The sequence below is a fragment of the Falco cherrug genome, chromosome 3 (genome assembly GCF_023634085.1).
Source record: "Falco cherrug isolate bFalChe1 chromosome 3, bFalChe1.pri, whole genome shotgun sequence".
NCBI lineage: Eukaryota > Metazoa > Chordata > Aves > Falconiformes > Falconidae > Falco > Falco cherrug.
The window spans coordinates 120,498,642-120,518,049 of record NC_073699.1 but is presented as its reverse complement, the minus strand read 5'-3'; the positions used below and the strand labels follow the sequence as shown (position 1 = coordinate 120,518,049).

General features: G+C 41.2%; 1 long non-coding RNA gene across 1 annotated transcript; it reads left to right on the top strand.

Moving 5' to 3' along the window:
* The first annotated feature begins 4,134 nt into the window (after nt 1-4,134).
* Nucleotides 4,135-19,020, top strand: LOC129735478 (uncharacterized). Its single transcript, XR_008731160.1, has 2 exons — nt 4,135-17,918; nt 18,776-19,020. It is a non-coding gene; the product is annotated as an uncharacterized LOC129735478 (long non-coding RNA).
* The last annotated feature ends 388 nt before the right edge of the window (nt 19,021-19,408 follow it).

Sequence of the window (19,408 nt, the reverse complement as noted above, 5' to 3'; positions counted from 1 at the left end):
CTCAAGCATCTTAGTCTAATTTAAGATAATACTTGGCTAGGAATGAGAATTATAAATTAGGTGCCGTGGCACAGTAAACTGACTTCTTGCTACTGATAACACAAACATACTCTCCATATTCTGCTTATTTCTGTCTCAATATTTTAATTTGATGTTCTGCCATGATGAACAATTTGCCTTAGAATTCTCATGCCTTGTAATAAAGGCTGTTTGAAAAAAAATACGTAATATCTTTTGGGGGCATTACTAGCTACATTATTGGGGTATTATGCGTTGCTTTGACCCTTGTCTTGGACATTCCCAGATGTCAATTTTAACTGGCAAGTCATGACATTACCCTTCTGTTGCATCTGAGCCATTCTGTACCCCAATGAAGAACATTTGCTTCTCAAGAAAAGAGAGAAACAAACGGATTTAAACTTTCTCTAAAGAAAACTATTGCTGGACCTCTAAATACTCAAATCAAATACATTGCTCATACTTGATTTACAGCATTCTAAACACAGACTATTGAGGAAGTTAAACTTCAGTGGTCATATACTCCTCCCTTTGTCTTCTATTCCTGTCTGGTGTCTCTCAAGTGTATTTTGTCAAAATGTAAACAGAAAGATGAACCTTCCCACGCTTTACTGTTGTGGGTCTGGTATGTGCTTGCATGGTTTGAGTTTTGACCTGAATTGAAGTGAGGATGTATATCTGGTTCTCAAAAATGGGTTTGCCCCTGTGTCAGGCTCTTCCTTGCAAATTAATAGACTCAGTTATAAATAATTTGAAGTGCTTTTCGGAATTAGTATTTAGTATGTTAAAGCCTTCCCCCCCCTCCTTTTTTATTTTTTATTTTTAAGTTCATGAAGTTAATGGGGCCAAATCCTGTCCTCTCTGTTCCTTACTTGAGCAGTGAAGTCAGAGGCTGTTGCCTGGGTATACATTTCAGGCTTTTCCTTGTGGTAAGGATCTAGCTTATAATTTTGTTTTAATGCAAGGGTTTGCTGTTCTGCCAGTATGACTTTATAATAATTATATAGCTTTTGTGGTATTGAGCAGAACCCTGTAGTCCCACTAAGTATTTGCTTTTCAGTAATCATTGTAAAGGGGATCTGATACAAGGGAGTTTAACTGGAATAAAACTTAAAAGTACTCTCCATCCTGGAAAAAAGATAGTGTTCACATACTGCACGTTTCCAGTATTAGTCCAGGAGAGGTTACTAAAGTGCCAGTGCGTGCTTACGGGGGGTATGGGGAGGAAGTGAAACACTTCAACTATGTTTACAAAACTACTAAGGAACAAAAATGTTAAAATGGTCTTCCTCAAGAGTTGTAAAGATGCATCTTGTATTTATTTCTGCCCAAATCAGCATTTATCCTAATATTTTTAATGAACATGGGAAGTGAGCGATACACTTTCATAATTGAAAATTTAAATCAGAAGATCTTATATTTACAAGATACACCAAGTTCTTCCATTTGCATGGTTTATGGATACTAAAATTCACCATTTAAATTTGCAGCAGTGCTTTAATGAATCCTTAAAGTGTACTACAACTTCCTTGAGTAGTGGTGTATACTGAACTTGAAGAACTTAACAAAATTATTGGGGAAAAAAAAAAGTATTGAACAATATTGTAGCACAGTGGAAAAATCTGCCATGCCTGATGATAGATACTGAAGAGAAGAGTTTTGCATTATCTTCTCAGCATAATTATGACATAGTCAAAACAAAAAATAAATTTAAATTTATTCTCATGCATCTGTTTTGATGGTTTCTTCAGTTTAACTTAGCAAAAATGCTGTTATAGAATATGTTGAAAATGGATTTCAACTTGCAAACTAGTATTAAACTTTTATGAGTGTCCTGCTGGCGTTGGAGGAAGAGCCATGAAATGGGATTTTAATAATCATTTGATCACTCATTTATAGCAGTTGCTTAAATGTCTGTATTGATAAGGTGTTTGACTTAAGTAGGTTGCCAGATTCCTAGCAATTCCAAAACTCGAGAAAAATATTTTTACAGCTATTGTGTTATTATAGACTTACTTTCACATTATTAACAAAATAAGTATACTAAACTCAGCTTTTAATTTTACTAAACATAGTTGCATTTTTTCAAAGCGTTAAAGGTTTGATTTTTTTGATAGCAATTGTTCTATTTTCAGGACTCAGCTTCTGTAGTCTAACTAACTATTAAAGAATGACAACTGCCTTGCTTAAACTTTTTCAGAATAAACTAAGTAGAAGATCACCGCATGATTTTGGTGACTCTGTATAAAACCCTGACCACTTTTGTCCCTGCTGCATTTGGACATGAAGCCCATTTCTGTATTTTGAACTACACAGAAAAAAATACAGAAGGCACTCTTATTATAAGGCTAGCAGAAAAATAAATGTGAAGTGTTGAGCAAATAGTCTTAAACCTCTTAGTAAAACATGTTTGGCACCTAGACCTGTAGAACCTAATGCAGATGTATGTATTTTCAGCAAGACTTAATTGTTACCCAAAAATGATGGTGGCCTGTCCTTAGAGCAGCAAGGACCCTATCCTATAAATCTGTCATGAATGCTGTTTGATCGTGCATGACCCAAGTTGGAGTCACAGTGCGATTAAGGATTGCTTACACAATGGAGGTTTGCCAGATTGAATTGTCATTCATGTGAACTAAAGTAGATCAGAGCCTTATAGAAAGAGTGTACCAAGTTGTGTTTCCTGTTTTTTTCTAAAGAAAAAAAAAAGTTAGAGCTTCTGTTAACTTAGAATTTGAATGAAGCTGTTGTAGTCTATTGGCTTAAAATGTTTTTTGAAATCCAGAGTGGCTAAGTTGAGTGTATATTAGTTGATAAAATGTGTAGAGTAGGAGGAAAAAAAACACCCACTTCTGTGTTAAAGGGAAATCTTAAGCTTTTGTTCTCATTCAAACAAAATAAGGTGGATCTGCAATATTTGGTTATTGATCAGGAACTTTTGAAATTTTAGAGCAGGAGAATCCCCCTGCCTGAAGAAATGTTTTAACAACTTGGAGGTTACCAGAAGCTCTGAAAGACAGTTCAAAATATATTGCATCACATTTTCTGATGTCCAGAAATCTGCAAGTGTCAATTTTGTATTTTAACTCCTTCCTTTTACCTGACTATCAGGGAAGCGTGGTTGAGGCTGACCTGACATGTCATGATGTCGACTTGCTAGGTGGGGTTCGCAAGGGACATTAACCTTGGAGTTATCGGTAAGACAACTTTCTTTCTAATTTCCTTCAGTAAGATTAAAGGGCTGGGGTGGGAGGAGGGAGGAGATGAGCTCCGCAGACCTGATCACTGGAATATTGTTGAAAATCTGCCATTACCACGGAGACATTCCAAGCACTGAAGGTAAAAGTTAAATTTAAATTTGCCCGTGTCCAAGAGGAGCATGGCATAAATTCTTAAACTGAAATCAGTTTTCAAAAATAAAGATTACTTGCACTTCAGAAGAAAACTAGATGTTATTTTAGGGATGCTGGAAGCATAAAAGATCTTGAACATTTACATTTTTCCTCTCTAATTAAACCCCCACCCCATTCCCCCACGCCCTCCATGAAAAAGTACAGAATTTAAGGCACACTTCTTCAAAGTCTAAGAATGCTATTAAGAGATGTGTCCAAGTAGATCTCTGTAAAACAATAAAAATTTATATTGGAAATAACAATGAAACCAGTATATCATGAGTTTGGATCATCTGTCTATTGAACCTTATAATGCTTCGAAGGCATTAATTGGGAGAGAATTGCCATTAAACCAAGGGACAGTTGTAGCCGGTTCTATTATAAAACCGCTGGATTTCAGTAATCGTCTTTTTTGTGGAGGGTACGATAATGTTAATTCTAGAGCAACAAATAGGAGAAGCTGAAGAAGAGATTTGCAAATCAAACTTGAAATACTTGGACGTGTTGAATCCTTCATAGCACCTGCTCATCTTGCACGTTTCCTCAGCCAGAAGCGTCAGGACCTTTCCCGGCCGTACATTCACGCGGTCCTTTGAAAGGAGCAGAGAAGTCGGGAAGAACTTACTAGGCTATAGGAGCATTCCAGGTTCAGTCATTCTTTATCATGGAACTCAATAGCATGCCAGTTCCGACACCAACTGCAGGAGAAATGTAACTGGTGAGTAGAGGTATTTCATAAGGATTTTTCAGATATGAAGTATTCTGTTTAATTCCAGATCAACTTTGGCATACCTCAGTTTGGGAACAGTTTTGATCCCGCAGTCAATCAATGCAGTTGCACTTGAAAGATCTTAAGCAGAAGAAAGAGGATCTCTTTTTAACTCGGGATTCTCCAGGTTGCAGGTCACGTGGAGTTAGTAAGTGCAGTAGGGCTTGTGAAGGTACTGGGGTGGCCTGTCTCTTGGAAATGAAGGAGATGGCAAGGTTGTTACTGCGGGGGGTGGGGGGGAAGGACCCCAAACCTGAGTGGATTGGCTTTTGTGCATGCGGAATTTGGAGATAACTGTCGGAATACGCAATGGGCCATATTTCTCTCATGAAACAGACATCCGTCCTTTATCAGGGAGGTTTATGAATTTAAAGCACGACTTCAAAGTGTATTTCTGGGATTATAATCTGCAAATTGCATTAAATGCAAAAAAAAAGACTGACCTGAATGGCAGTCCAAACTTTAGCTTTGCCCTCCTTGCTTCAAGTATGGCTTCACTTTTTTTCCTTACTTAGCGTCAGTGAGCATGCAGCCTTGCTCATGGATTTATTTTTTTTTTCTCCTGTGGAACTTTCTGCAGAGCATCTATAAGTGTAGGATATACACTTGGTTCTGTCTTTTTTTTTATTTATTTTTTTAAATGGTCATGGCAGACTCTGAGAAGTGGTTGTATTTCAATTTTAATTTCAAGCAATGAGTATTTGTTGCACCGGTACCTGTTTACATGACATTACTCTCATGTACCTTCAGACATTTCAGATTTGGCATGCAGAAAATGCAGTACCCAACTTGAATTTAAGGTGGGGATGTGGTGTAAGCATTAGTTCTGTGGTAGGAAGGGAAATCTAACTCTGGAGAGCATTCAGCTGTCTTAGCTGCATATGGTCTTTTTTTAAGCTCCCTGCTGTGCTGCTGTAACTTAAGTGAAACACCGCGCGGGCTGGAAGTCCTGTGATAAAAACAGTTCAAGTGCATAATTGGCGATGGTATCGTCATGCATGTGTGCAGGAGAACTGAGTTGCACAGGCAGGAATGTGATGTTTCTTATACTCACTTTTTAACCAGTTCCTGGGTGTGAACTACATCCTGAAAGCATTCTCCAAAGCATGTTCTATATTGAACCCTACTTTTAGTAATCAGTTTTTAAAATTCAAGATATTGAACCAGTGAGGCAGAGAATTAACTAGTGTAACTTTTTGCTTGTAGTACCTATAGAACAAACACAAAAAAGGGTAAGAACACCTCGTTTTAAAGTTTCACGTCTGTTTTATCAAGACCAGAGATCCTGAACTCATCCTTTCAGTCAAAATCAATTGCAGTTACAGATTTTTCTCCCCATTGTTCTGCTCAGTGCTGGCAATAGCAACGCTGAGATCACAGGACATTAATTCTTCCTACTCAGAGTACTGTGCATACGTGAGATTATAGCAGCTTGGAAGAATCGCTGCAACGAGCTTTTTTTCATGCAAGTCTTCTACTGAGTGACTTCTGTAACATGCAGATACTGAAGCCAGTGTGCAGCTTACCTGCAAGAACTTAATGTGCAGTTATGTTCAAATGCTACTGGTCTCAGCATCCAAATCATCTCGGTTATAGGATTTTCCCAGAGATTCTGGCTGAGGTCTGATACTCGGCATGGAGCATTCCGCTTTGAGCAGCGGGAAAGGTGATAAACCAGCTGTTGATGAGCAGCTTGACAAAATATATTGGTGTTGCTGTTAATTCAGTTATTGGTCATGGACACCTCTCCACTTACCTGGTAAAACCTAGAAGTGAGCATAAATGATTCTTCCTGTAAGGCAGCAGATCAAGCCTGTTAGTTAATACTTTATTTATCACTTTATTTTCCCCTTGAACAACCAGCAGTAGTAGCTTTTCTTGGGCTATGAAATGTACGTTCCAGTCTTCCCCATGTTTCCTGTTTTCTTTGTTTCTGCTGCTTTGCCGGCTGTTGCTGTGCTCTCAGATATTTAGTTTGTTTCCAGTTGAAGAAGTTGGAGCAAATAGATTCTGCTTATTTTTTCTCCTGAAGGTAATGGAAAGAGGAGAGAAAAAACTCAGAGCTAGGAGGTCCAGCCTGCAGCCCCTTATTGGCAGCTGTGAAGGGGTCCTGCTTTTATTTAAAAGAAAAATTACCTCTTGTCTGCCTTCTCTTTTGATGAAGTTCATATTGAAGAGCTTGCTCCCATCTGGTACTTCTCACCAGTTTTTTGTTGCAGAGCTCTTCTGTGAGCTTGCTCCGAGTGGGGAGCGTGCTGGAAACTGTCGCTTTGAAGGCTGGGGTGCACTTGAGGCAGATTCTTCTTCAGTGTGAAGGAATAAATTACTCTGTTAAATAAAATTATATTGTTACATGCAGAACAAACTCTTCCTGTGGATGTTCTTGGGTAGGTTCTAGGTATCGTGCATCAAATAAGAACTGTCCCGTGAGATGCCTGAGTGCCAGCTGCTAATTGCTGTGCAATTGCACACGCATCCTTCCAAAGCTCAACTAAACTAAGTGCTCCCTGTTACTAGATCATTTGTGCAGGAGAGGCTTTCATATCTTCGTAATACACTAATCCATAGATAAATGTATGGATTAACTTTGGGATTTGATGCCTCAACAAGTTTTTGCTTTGGAAATGAAAGAGGTTGCTTGTGTGTTGTGTGGGTTTTTTGCTTGCTTGGTTGGTTTTTTTGTTGACAGAGTAGAGAGGGTTTGGCTGTAGCAAGGTGCTGGGGTGTAGGCACTCCGGCTGTGCTTTCTTTAAAGGGATATATATGTTCTGACTAATGCGTCTGGTGAATTGCGTTGAACTAAAGTAGTCCCAATTTTTTAGTCTTGAAACTATAGTTTTTATCCTGCCATCTTTCTGCTTTGTCGAGGAGATCAAAACTGTGCGCTTGGCATCTTGTGCACAGACGAGGCAGCCTGTTCTCTGGCTGCTGGTCACATTCTACCTGCGTGACAGGCAAGATTGGATTAGTTCTTGTCTATCAACTGCTGAAAAGCTGCTGAGCTTCCGTGAGGAATATTTTTCAAAGTGGTGGGGCAAAAGAGAGCAGTGGCTTGGTATGCTGGGGTGTGTAGACATTTTTGGTACCAAGGAGCTACCTAGAAAAGTTGTTAAACTAATGGAGGGAATCTCTAGACAGGCAGGAGGCAAATTATTTAGCTGTGTTTTTAGAACTACTTAAATAATTTGTATTCTTGCTTGATAAATTATTTCCTCAAAGCACTGGGTAGCCAGTTGCTTAAGTTTATTGGCAGAGCTTAACAACAATCTCTCTTAAATATTTTTTAATAAAAAATCTGTATGGGCGGGGCAAAAGTCTTTTTCTCCTCCAAATAAGCTCTAAGTACTTGCATTAAAAACTGAAGGAATATAGCCCAGTTTAGTGAATTGGTACAATTTCTGTGCACAAATCTGTTTTTCCAGTCATATGATCAATGCCCCAAACTGGCTACTGGGAATTTTAATACTTTCAGAAAGAAGACTGGGTGAACCAAAATTCTTGCAACTTACAAAAATGGATTTTTGAGGACTTGGGGTGGGAGAGAGGAGAGAGTAGGCTGTTGGGAAGAATCAGACCCTGGGTTTCACCAGTGCCGGGCGGTAAAGGCTTCTAGGCTAACCCTTTTTCAGGGCTTTTCCAGTTTCAAAACGTAGCAGTTTACAAAACGTTAGAACTACCTTGTCTCAGTTGTGACCCAAGTTCACAAGCAGTTTTATTTCTTAAATGATACTTGATGGCCTCAGACCTGGAACAGTCACTGGTTTATTTTCCCAGTTAGTTAAATTAACATACGGTGCTTGCATGTCGTCTTAAAAAACCCAAAATGACAAACAAGGAGAGCCATCAGTGCTGTTACCCCTTCTGAAACAAAGCGTGCTGCTGCTTGCAGTTCTTTGATACTGTAAAAACAAATTGATAGTGGAAGAGGCATTGAATTTAAGGTTCCTGAGAAATGAGGATGTTTAAAGCCTTAATTGTCGTATTTGTAGCTTCTCTCTTTTACTATGTCTTTACTGTCCCTTCTTGGATTGGATGTGCATCTCTGCTTTCTCTGCTGCTCCTCTGCAGAGAGGGAGGAAGAAAGCGTCTTGGCTCCGTATCGCCAGCAAGCTGGCTGAGGGTGCCAAGTTAGCTGCAAGGTTTGAGGGCTTTTTGAATGGACCTTGCTCTTTTTCAAATGTGTTGTTGATGTGATATGTAAAGGTCAAAGTGCTGCAGGATTCTCTGAATTTTACCTACGTGAAGTATGTGAACTTGAGTTACTAATTTTGTCAGTATTTCTAGATGGTACGTGTTGCACAGGAATGTAGGCATGCACTTATTAGCTAATTTTTCATTTAATTTGCCTATTTTGTGCATATAAACATTCATTATTCCTCATGTCTGCAAAGCATTAAAACATAAATTTCTTTAATGTTCCTGTAAACATTAAATATTTTGTTTCCTCCTGTGTACCTTCTTTAGTGGCAGTTCATAGAAAATAAATGTGCTATTTTCTCTCGCTCTATTTGTTGCTTTACTGACTCTTAGTTGTTGGGTTTTTAGCCTTTTCTCTCGTGGCAAATAGATGTCTTCAATTGCATGCCCTACAAGTGGGTTCAAAAAGGTGTGCAGCATAGCATGTGGAATCTAAAGGTCATAAATAAAATCGGTTTCACTGGGCCAGAGTAGGATATGTGCGGTGAAGACTGCATCTTCTGCATTGTGGGAGGCTGTTCAGATGTGAGAAGCAGTTCCACGAATGTAGGTCATCTTTTCTCTTTCATTGGAAATAGTTTCAAAAATCCTTTTAGCAACTGAGCTGAGCTTTAAAATAGCAGCAGCTAAAGAACGTCAAATGTCTGGCTGCATCAGTAAAGTTGCTGAAATGTGCAAGTACTCGGTAGCTCAAAGTGATATTTTTTTTTTTTTTCTGGTGTAAGATCTGTGTAGTGTGGGAATGTGGAGGAAAAACGATGTGGTTGTCCATTTCCTAGTTGCTGTGATTCGCTCCACCGCTCCCTAAACCAAGAAATAGTAATAATGGATTTCAAAATTAAATTTGAATTTAAGAAATAAGTTAAAAATCAGTGCTCTCCTCTGAACTTCGTGCTGTAACTGTCTAGCATGGAGGGTTTGGGGTCCGGTTCCGTGGTAGGAATTGCCATCCTTCCTCTCAGACGCAACAGTTACAATGTGTATTCTGTTAACTTCACTCATTTTCACTTACTTGAATTTTTTACATTAATTCAGTGTTTTCTGTTCTCTAATTGTACAAAAGCCATGTATGTAAGTGGTTGGGATGGAGGAATGATAACCTAGCTCTTCAGGAAGACTTCTCCTGCAAAGTAGAGATTTTTGACAGACGGGGGAAAATTGCTTTTTTGGGGGGAGGAGGCTTGTCTTGTTTGAAGTGGGATGTGCAACTGGAAGCCTGTGTCTGCAGGTGAGATCTTCTGAGCATAAAGGTTTTCTACTGAGTTCGGCTTCTTTCAGTACTGCTTATGTGAGAGCAGTTGAAGTGAGTTAGCTGGGAGAGCTCTCTAGTCCGTACTTCTGTGGACTAACCTTCAGAAAAACAGGAGGAAAAGGAAAGTTGTACACTAACCAGTCATCTCCTCCATTAATGGAGTTTATTCTGCCTTCCAAAGGTCTCCTAGCAGTGAAGGATGTAGTTTGGCTCAGGGGTACGTAACTTGTTCAAGCAAGGAATATTTTGTGTTTGAGTGCATAGAGGTCCTGGTGAACACAGCTGAGTTGACTGGTTTTTCACTGGCAGTGGGAGACTCTTCCCAGTGTGTAGGAGGTGGCAGTAATACCTAAATGTACAAAACAATGAGAATAGTGTCCAGCCCTTCTGGCTTACTCCCTGTAGTCTTGAGCTCCATGTCTGGGGAGCTGCCAGGTATGTGCAGCATGCTCCAGAGAGCCGGGGTGGGGAGTGCTCCGGATCCCCTGGAGGACGGTGGCAGTTACGCTGGGATCCTACCACTCCTGTTGTGACACTTTCTTCCCCCTGCCGCACTTCTGTCTGGCATGACGTGGGCTTTGAGTAACTCTCAAGAAACTTTGCGTTTGTGAATAAACCCCTCCCTCATCAGCTAAGGTAGGAATGTGGTTAATTCAAGCATACGCCAGCTCTGCTTGCATTGCACTTTGGTGTTGTCACTGGAAGGGGCCACAGTGAAAGTAGCGTGCACTGAACCATGCAACACGTAGAGTCTTTAAGAATCCCTGTCTATTAAAATATAGACACGACAGTAGTTTCTAAAGTGAGTAAACCCATACTTCACAGGAGTATCTCTGGAACACCACACTGTTCATCTCTGTAACCACCTATTTCTTTTCAGAGAGATTGCAGTGAGCAGCATTGTTTACTGATCTTATATACCCACCCATTATCTTACATGAATAGGCTTGTTTCTCCCTGCTTCTGTGCCTTCACATTTCAGTTTTTAAGGTGCACATGATAGATGTATACATTAACCACTGGAATAAAACCTCTACGGCTGATGTTTCCTGCCCTTCTTAACACCGTACACATGTATTGGTTAACCAGTATTAAGTGATACAGTTGGGAGAACTGCACGCTTGCTGTGGCTAGGGTACTAGGAAAAGAAATTGAAGATAATGTGCCTAAAAAGGTGGAAAGTACAAGAGCAGGCTTACTGAAGTTATAAAAGAACTATATTCTCCAAATATGCTTTATTTAGTACAATATATCAATCCTGGATCATTCCCTGTAGTCATACAAGTCCTTCCTGCCTGCTGGTCAGACTGGGGAGGTTCATCCTGACTGGAGATGTAGTCAGACACCTGATTATCTGAAGAAATTTCAACAGCCAAGTATTGGAGTTTTTACTAAGTTTAGGAAGTGGTCTTGATTTTCACTTTTTCCTCTGTTTTCTTATCCAGAACTCGTCTGACCAGCAGAGTGAGAAGGAAGCTTTTCCAGTGATTCCTGTCATCCTGTATAGATCAGGATCTGGTGATGTAGTTCTACAGGTGCTTGAGTTTGGCAGTGCACTGTGATGCCAGGAGCAGTACTTTCCACTGCAGGTCTGCGTGGGGAACTCCCCTAAGATACCACCAACGCTTCTGTTTTCTGGTTTGGCTTCAGTGCAAGTTCTGTGTAGTGCTGAGAACGATAGCTGGGGAAGGGCCAGGATGCTGCTGCTTGTGTCCAACCCCAGAACTGAGGGTCCCAGGTAGATGCTGTGTGAGATTGACTTGTACAACCTATTTCTTCTCACTGACTAAAGCATCAAGGGTGGTGGATCCCATCAATTATCATGTGGCTTCCTGAACAGCGACTAACTTCTGTTAGCCTGATTTTTATCAACTTGGGAGCATGTTGGTTGCATCTCCTTGATGTTGCATATGTCCTTGTTTTCGTGTTAGGCAGGCAGGAATTCCTTACCAGAATGAGTAGTTACGTCAAGGCTTGCATAAAGACGTTGCCAGGAATTGAGCAGGAAGGCCAAGGCAGAGAAACAGATGAAATAATTTCAGGTGTCCAGCTTAAAGTGTAGGAAGGTAGTTATGGACAGTTACCCAGCTGAGGACAACAGCTGGCAAGTTGGTTCTTTGTAGGTTTTCCTTTGAGTTAAAATAATGGTAATGTTTTTTTTTATGGTTAAATGGTTAAATTTGGTTAAAAAGGGGGTAATGCCCATGCACAAGGCTAGAAGAAATGTGCGATGCGAGTGGGGTGCGTGTTCAGCAGTGTGGCTGCTGTTCCTGCCAGCTGAAGATGGGGACTAAAGCAAATGGTACAGATCTGTGGGGGAATCCCACCCAAAGGCTGGAAGGACGTCAAGATGCAGCATCTCTTGTGCATGCCAGGGTCTTTCTGAGGGACTGTTCTGTCTTAATTCTGTGCGATGAAATCAGTTGATTGTCAGCGCGCTGGAGGATCTTGTTGTTTGATTTGGATCTCCCTATAATGTAATCTGAAGAACATGTTTGGACTGTGCGCTCCTGGAATGAGTCAGCTTGCTTTGCCAACAGTCTGCCCATCACAAAACCAGTAGACCTTATTAGAACACTTCCACTTTTGAGATGTGTGAGTCAGGCAAGTAAAGTCATCCCAGATTTTTGAAGCCCAAATGCACATGAAGCCTCTGAGAACCCTGAACCACAGTAAAAGTTTCCAAAAGAAATTTGTGTGGGCAGCTGAAGGACCACTTGCAGTAGTATCAAAGTTGCATTAAAAAAAAAAAAGTGGTGTAGTCTTGGTCTTCTGTGTTCTTAGGTCTTAGATTTTTCTAAATATAACTGAGGAGAAAGTAGCAGCAGTATTTGGGTAGGGAGAAGAAAGCCTGATAAAGTTGCTTGTTTTTTAAGAAAGTGACACCTGCTTTTTACTTATTAGTTTATTTAAGGGAATGCTTGTAGTGGACTGTATCTTTCCACTTTAATCTCTTCCTGTGCAGTTTGAGCATTCCTGCTAGGAGTGCCCTCTTTCTGAGTAAGGATACAAGGTAAACTACTTTACAAGCAGGTGGTAAAAATCATTACAGCAATGGAACAGCTTTTTCTTAGTGTGAAATCTGAATCAAAAGTACCAGGTTGCTTGCAGGCTTGGTAGCCAGCAGAGGAGTAGCAAGTAATAACACTAAATTACATCTGGGCTGTCTTCTGTAGCTGTGTGTGTTTCAGAGCTCTAATCATTGTGTATTTCTTACAAAGCCTCCAATAATGAGTAAACAAATGCAGGACAGATCACAAGGATGTTTCATGTAACTTTTTTCCATATAAAAATGCTTATCTTTCAGATGCCAAGCTGGAACTGGCAATAGAGACTGTGAGCTTTGCTCTTGATGTAACAGGAGTATGGGGGCTACATAATTCACACTGATTCTTTATTGATAGATACTGTGTTGGTGGATTAAATTAGATGGTGATGCCTGAATTCTAGTGAATCGCCCATTCACCAAGGGACTGCAGTACATCAATAGGTAAGAGGACCTCCGGGAGGAAGCGTGGGACTGGCAAAGCCATGCTGATCTCGAGCAAAGACAGACTCCTGTTTGATGCACCAGAGCCTTTGCTTGTGTTAACAGTCAGTTCTCCTCTGTTCCAAACTGAGACCACAAAATCTTTGGTGAGAAAAAAGCAAACCACAGTCAGACTTTAATACCAAAAGACTGGGAATGATTGCAGTTCCTTATAGTGATAGGATTGCTTGATGAAAATTGAGATGCAACCTGTGAGGAAGTGTACATTTGCTTGTTATAGTCGTGGTTCAGCCCTGTTGTTACAACAGTTCAGCCAGTGCGGGTGTGTTACTGCTATCTGGAAGGTGATGTCTGATGGCAGAATGAAAGGAGTAGCGAAAGCCTATGGCTCTGTAAAATGAATTATTTTTTGGGGGGGTCAATTAGTTGCCTAAATAAAGTAAGATATTTTAGAAGTGACAGATGATTGAACAGCAATCAGAAATCAGGCTCCAGAAAAGTTAAAACTCATGTTTTTATTTGGTATCTTCAGTATGCAAGTGCCTTGTCCCTTTTATCTACTAATAATGTTTTAACTTCCATCCTCATCTCGTCTCTCATAATCCCTGAAGAATGTTCATGGTGCCGTATGAACTGAGCTGGCTGGTAAGTTGTCTGTTTTTATACCTCTGGAGAAGTTTGATTGCAGACTTTTCTGAAAACATTTCATCCCAGGCACTTCCTTTGTGCCCAGTCTGGTTTTACAGTCTCTGTGGACGTACCAGTTAGTATACTAGAACCGTGTCACAGTAATTGGATCTTGGATATGCTTTTAAATTTATAAAAAATATTGCAAAAATAAATATTTACCTGTGGGCGAGTCCCAGCCTGTGGCCATGCTGTGTGGGTCATGGCCGGTGTGGAAGAGCTGCTCTTCAACTTCCCACCGGGGCATCTGTCAGCTGATGTTTTAGAGAGCAGTAAGGGGAGGGAGTGGGATGGCTGGAGCACAGCCATCGCTCACACCGTGCTTTCTTGTGCTCAGTGTCCTTGAACTTGTTAGCATCATGCCTGCTATAATCAAGCTATACTTCACAATTTCAATCGAGCCTACTTTTAGCCCGCTGCCTTTTGAATTGAAATGGCACAGGCAGACCTCTGTTCTGAAATGTTTGGGATTGCTTCTTACCGTTTGGCACACAAATTTCAGTTGTACGCTGATTTAAGAAATTTTGGCATTCCAGTAGGTGGCTCTTCAGTGTCCCTTTTGCAAGCCACGTTGGGGTGGGGGGAGGAAAGGAAAAGTAACTGACAGATAGAGAAGTGGGACAGAAGACTGTAGGACCCTGCAGTTTCTTTTCAATATTTATTGTTGTATCTTTTCAGTATGTTTCCTTCTCTGGGTCTTCTCTAGGTTTCCTGGACTCAGGCTCTGTCCCTCTCAACCTCTTGTGGTTCATCATGCGTTCCAGGCAGCACTCTGTCAGAAGACTTGACTCTTACTTACCTTACAGTTTAGAACTGATTCTCCTTGCAAACATTAAAAAAAACCCACCCAAACAAACAAAAAAAAAGGGGATTGAATGGTGTTTCGCTTTTTCCTGGGTTTCTGTACTACTTCAATTGAAGTGTTTAGGGAGCTGGGTCTTGATTAGCTTTTAGTGGAAGTGAGATAGAGAAGTATTTGTGTAACTGCCTGTTACATTTGCCTGAAAACACTTTTTTGGGTGTCACCTGAGTCATCTCGGTGCCTTCTCAGATACCTGCAGCTTTGCAAGGCTCACGTGGAAAATTTGTGAGATGTAGTAATACCACTCAACAAGAAAGGCAAAGCAGGATGAAAATCAGTTGTATTCTCAGAAATAGTTCAGTGCCTGCTTTTTTAGCATGTGGTTTGAGTTGAGAGAAGGAGAGCTGGGAAGAATAGATCTGGTATTTTGTTCACCGATCATCCTGTGAAGAATTACACAGCCCTGCATCTTCTGGGTGGAGGAGGGCAGACCTTTGGGAGCTGAAGATTGGTAAGATGCTGGTGCAGCTTTTCTTCGTCAGTCTTGGCACCGCTTGCAATATGAAAAGTTTTGCTTTTCTAGCTTGTTTTTTTTCTTCTGATGTTTTGCCAGTATTAGAGATGGGAGGTATCAGAATTTTCTTACCAACCACCAAAAATTCACACCACCACCTCCAGCCCCCAGTACTTACAAGTCTGAAAAAATGGAATTTTTTCATGACTGTGGATGTGATGGGGAGCTGGGGCTGGGACCCCTGAGGGGTGGCCTGTGTGGAGCCAGTGATGTCCCCCTGACCTGAGGTGGCTGTGCTGAATGACCATGTTTTGGGTCAGATGGAGCAGTGTTACATCAGGACGTTCCCAAAAGTGTCTCAGCTGTTTGCGGAGCGGATGTAACATTGAAAGCAGCGTGGTCGTACTCATCTTGAGCTTGGTTGCAGAAGCCTGGACCTGATCCTGCATAACCCCTGCCCACTGCTTCTGCTTCATTCACACATGTCAGGTCCCCATAGACGTCTCATTTCCAGGCATTTCAAGAGCCTGGTGAGACAGAGGTTCCTGATCTTGCCAAAACCCAAACACAAATAAAAAGTGTAGCTTTGCTTGCAGCTTTTCAGCTCTTGGTATGTTTTGCCATGGAGATGTGTGCTTGGCCTCCACGTGCGTCCCCTTTGGGCAAGTTCCCTCCTTGCATGACTTCTCAGAACTTGGTCTTCCAGCCTTCTACCCATCTTATGTTTAAAATAAAATCTTTTTGGTCCTCCTCATTCCTTTTGGTGGGTTTTTGTCCATGGATACTGGCAGAACCTCCTGACATCGCTTAGTGCCTTGGTTAACGTGAGGTGTGGCAGCAGTAGGTGATGCTTGAGGTGATGCTGTCCGAGGTGATGCTACTTCGCTGACGAAATGCCTTCCCATTCTGTTGAGGTCTTCTCGTCTCTGCAGTGCTGTTTTCCTAGCGTTGCCAGGTCACAACTTGGGAGAATTTCTATCTTCCAGAACAGAACAAGAGGTAGCAGAAAAGATGAAATCAAGCCTTTATTGTTCTGGGGTTTTGCTCTGTTGTCTGAATGCCTTTTGATGTGACCCAAGAGTATAGCTGGGTCCAGAGCTCAGCTTGGTTTGAGGGAGCTTTAGAGCTTTGTAACTACACACCGACAGCAGAAACTCATCAACCATCGCTGCTTCTTGGGACTGTTAATGTGTCGGTCAGATCCATTTGAGGCAAGTGTTTTTCTTCTAGATCCCTTGATCTCAGGTCTCTGGCCGTTGCTGGATCATCAGCCTGGCTTGACATATGCCTCTTGGTCTCTTTGGGGCTCGAGAAATGAAGTTTTCTTCTGTTTCATTCATTTTTTAGGGAAATGGCAGCTGTTGTGATCACAGCTGTCAGGTAGCTCTCAAATCTTAAAATCCATAATCAGGGTCGGTTTGTATTCACTACTTTTGGCAGTGAGTCTCAGAAGATGCTTTTGGGTGGGGCGTGGGGGGTGGGGCATAGCATAGCGCAGCATCTCCTGCAATAGCGCCTTGGCAGGTATCGTCACTTACGACTCCTGCAGGCAACAAGAAATCCTCAGCCTGGCTGTTTGTCATTCACTTTAGTACATCAGGCTCCTTCAGGATTTTAAATCCTTGCCTGTTCCTAGGGGATTTATCTTTACAAAAAAAGGTCAAAGCCAGTTAATGTCACCACAGTACAGCTTTATGAAGTGCCTGTGTAGGCACTGGTGAAGTGCTGGTTGCATTTTTTCATCTGCAGGATTTTCCGGTTGATCGGTCTTTGATTGAGCAGTTTCTCTCTCCTTAACAGGGAGTTTGGAAAAAATAATTACCTGTTCCAGAGTAGTAGTTGGGATTTCTTTTTGCGTGATTAAAAGAAGCTTCCAACATATGGTAGGAAAGACGGAGTCAAAAAGAAGAAAGCCTTCCCGCTGCAGTCAAGGAACGTAGATATGAATTACTTAATCCTGAACCAAGGCTCAGACAAACTGGTAATAAGCTGGTTTTACACTTTAGTCTTTTATATCAGCTCTGGCAGTTTGTCACACTTGTGTGAGCTGGAGCAGTAGCTCAGGTGACAGATGCCTGCCTTCTCATCAATGGATTCTATCTGAAGTTTTAGTGTATAGTTGGCTGTACAGGTGCAAAGAGTTACAGCTTACTCTGGAAAAACCGCTCAGGTTCTTTACCAGCTGCCTCGGTGGCTGAGGCTGTTCGATGGGGTGGCAAACGGGCGACTTGCTTCGTTTCACGTGCCTCTGGCTTTACACTCGTAGGGAGGCAGGAGGATAATATAACATCTTCTTTAAACTGCCTGTGTAGGTGACTATTGCTAGTTAGTAATATTATGTAAATAGCTAATCTCAATTAAATTCTTCACGTTAATGAAGAGGGCAGCAGAGCCTTTCCTGAGATTGCGAAGTCTGTTTTCTTCATGTTAGTTATAATAGAGGCGTCTCGTGCTCTGCTTTTGTATCTGCTAAATGGCAACTTTCCCAATTCTAAGGATTAGAGGTCCAGTTCTGTTATACTGACTTTCTCTTTTTGAAAGGTAATTATTTCTACTCTTGTCTGGTTTTAGGTGATGAAGGACGGACGCTGTGATGGGCACTACAGCATGGACTTGCAGCGGGAACTCTGGTGGCAGGTACTCCTGTCTGGTCCTGGTGGTCTGATGTATCTGGGGAAGGCTCAGGTGCCATGTGCCTCTTGACAATGGTTTGCTCCGTTCTCAATTTATTGATTTCAGTGTTGATAGAAATGTTTGTCTTTATAGCATATCCAAGAGCTGTGCTGCAACAGAGGAGGTAAGGGGGTGGGGTGGGGGGGTGGGGGTTAGCAACCAAGTCCTCGATAATTACTCTGTTCTATTCTTTTTTCTGATATAATCCTTAAAGTTTTATGGACAGGTGTTGGCTTTATGGACAGATGTTGGATTGATCAGATGGCTGCTGGAATAATAACAAAACATCAAGAAACAAGGCGTTTTTTTAGCACTGGGGAGAAAAAGACCGATTTGAGAATTAGATTTTTAACCATTCCTAAAGTATTTCTTTGTGCTTTGAGATAACAGACCCAGATGCAAAGTCACTAATCTGTCCAGTGAGATAATTTTTCTGTTTGTTTTCCTGATTATTAGTGTCTGTGTGGTGCTTGTTGCTAGGAACTATTGAGTTGCTCATGCTTGTTTCTCTGCTCTGAATTCAGCTGAGTATCCCTCTGTGGTGGGGGGCTGCTGGCTGTTATTAGCTGTGCTTTAAAGATAAATCCTGGTTTTGGTCAAGTTTAGGTCCTGTTTGTTCTGGAGCCTAATGAAAGCATTAGCTGATGTGTATCTCAGTTGTCTGATTTGGGTTCTAAAGGACTTGCCTGTGAATCTTGTTTCGACAGATAATTAAGTCTGGATTTCTTCCTTAGGTAATAGTAGTCTCAGATATGTCTTGCTACGTAAAACTGTATGTAGACATCAAGGTTTTACTATTCGTGGAGGAAAATGAGTATAAGAACTTGAAATCCAGATTACCTTGAATTAAAGTGAATAAATCAAATTTTAGGAGATACAGTATCTTAATGCCACAACTTGGAAGAATGACCTAGAAATTCTTGAATACGAGCCTTGTTTTAACTGTCATTAAAACTGTGCATACGATCTGTACTTTTGCAGTAAGTGTAAAACTTCCCATGGATTAGCCGTCTTCTAGAAGAACGCCAGCATCTGCCTGTTGTGGCAAGTGATCTGAGCAGTGACTTACCCACATGAGCAGTTTCAGGTGGGTGTGTTACGTGTATTTGCAGTCTTCTCTCTTGTTTCGTGCAGCGCACTAGAAACTGCACATGCCTTGTATAATTTGTTTCCTACCCAGTCCTCTTGTACTGTCCAGTTTTTCTAATAAACATCTTTTGAAGTCATTGCTTTGTGGCTGTTTTCCAAGGGTCTGAGTGTTCTCATGTGTTGCTTGGCCTCAGTGATGTATTCTCTTTGGATTACGCAAGCAAGATGAGAAGAGAAAACTCAAAATCACTTCCTTTGGGTGGGAACTTCATTTTTAAGCTGCCAGGTCAAAATGCACAAACTTTTCTAGCTGTTTCTCTGTTTTGAGTATTTTCTTGGAGCGTCCTGATGCTTCAGATCAGACAGAAAACCATTTTAAGCAAACCTGGAGAAACTTCTCATGAAGCAAAATTAATTGCTGATTAATTGATGATGAAACAAGTGGGAAGTTGTGATCTTGTGATTTTATTCCAGTGAAGTGCCAAGTCCTGCAGAAAACCTAAGCCATATGAAGTTAACAGTAAG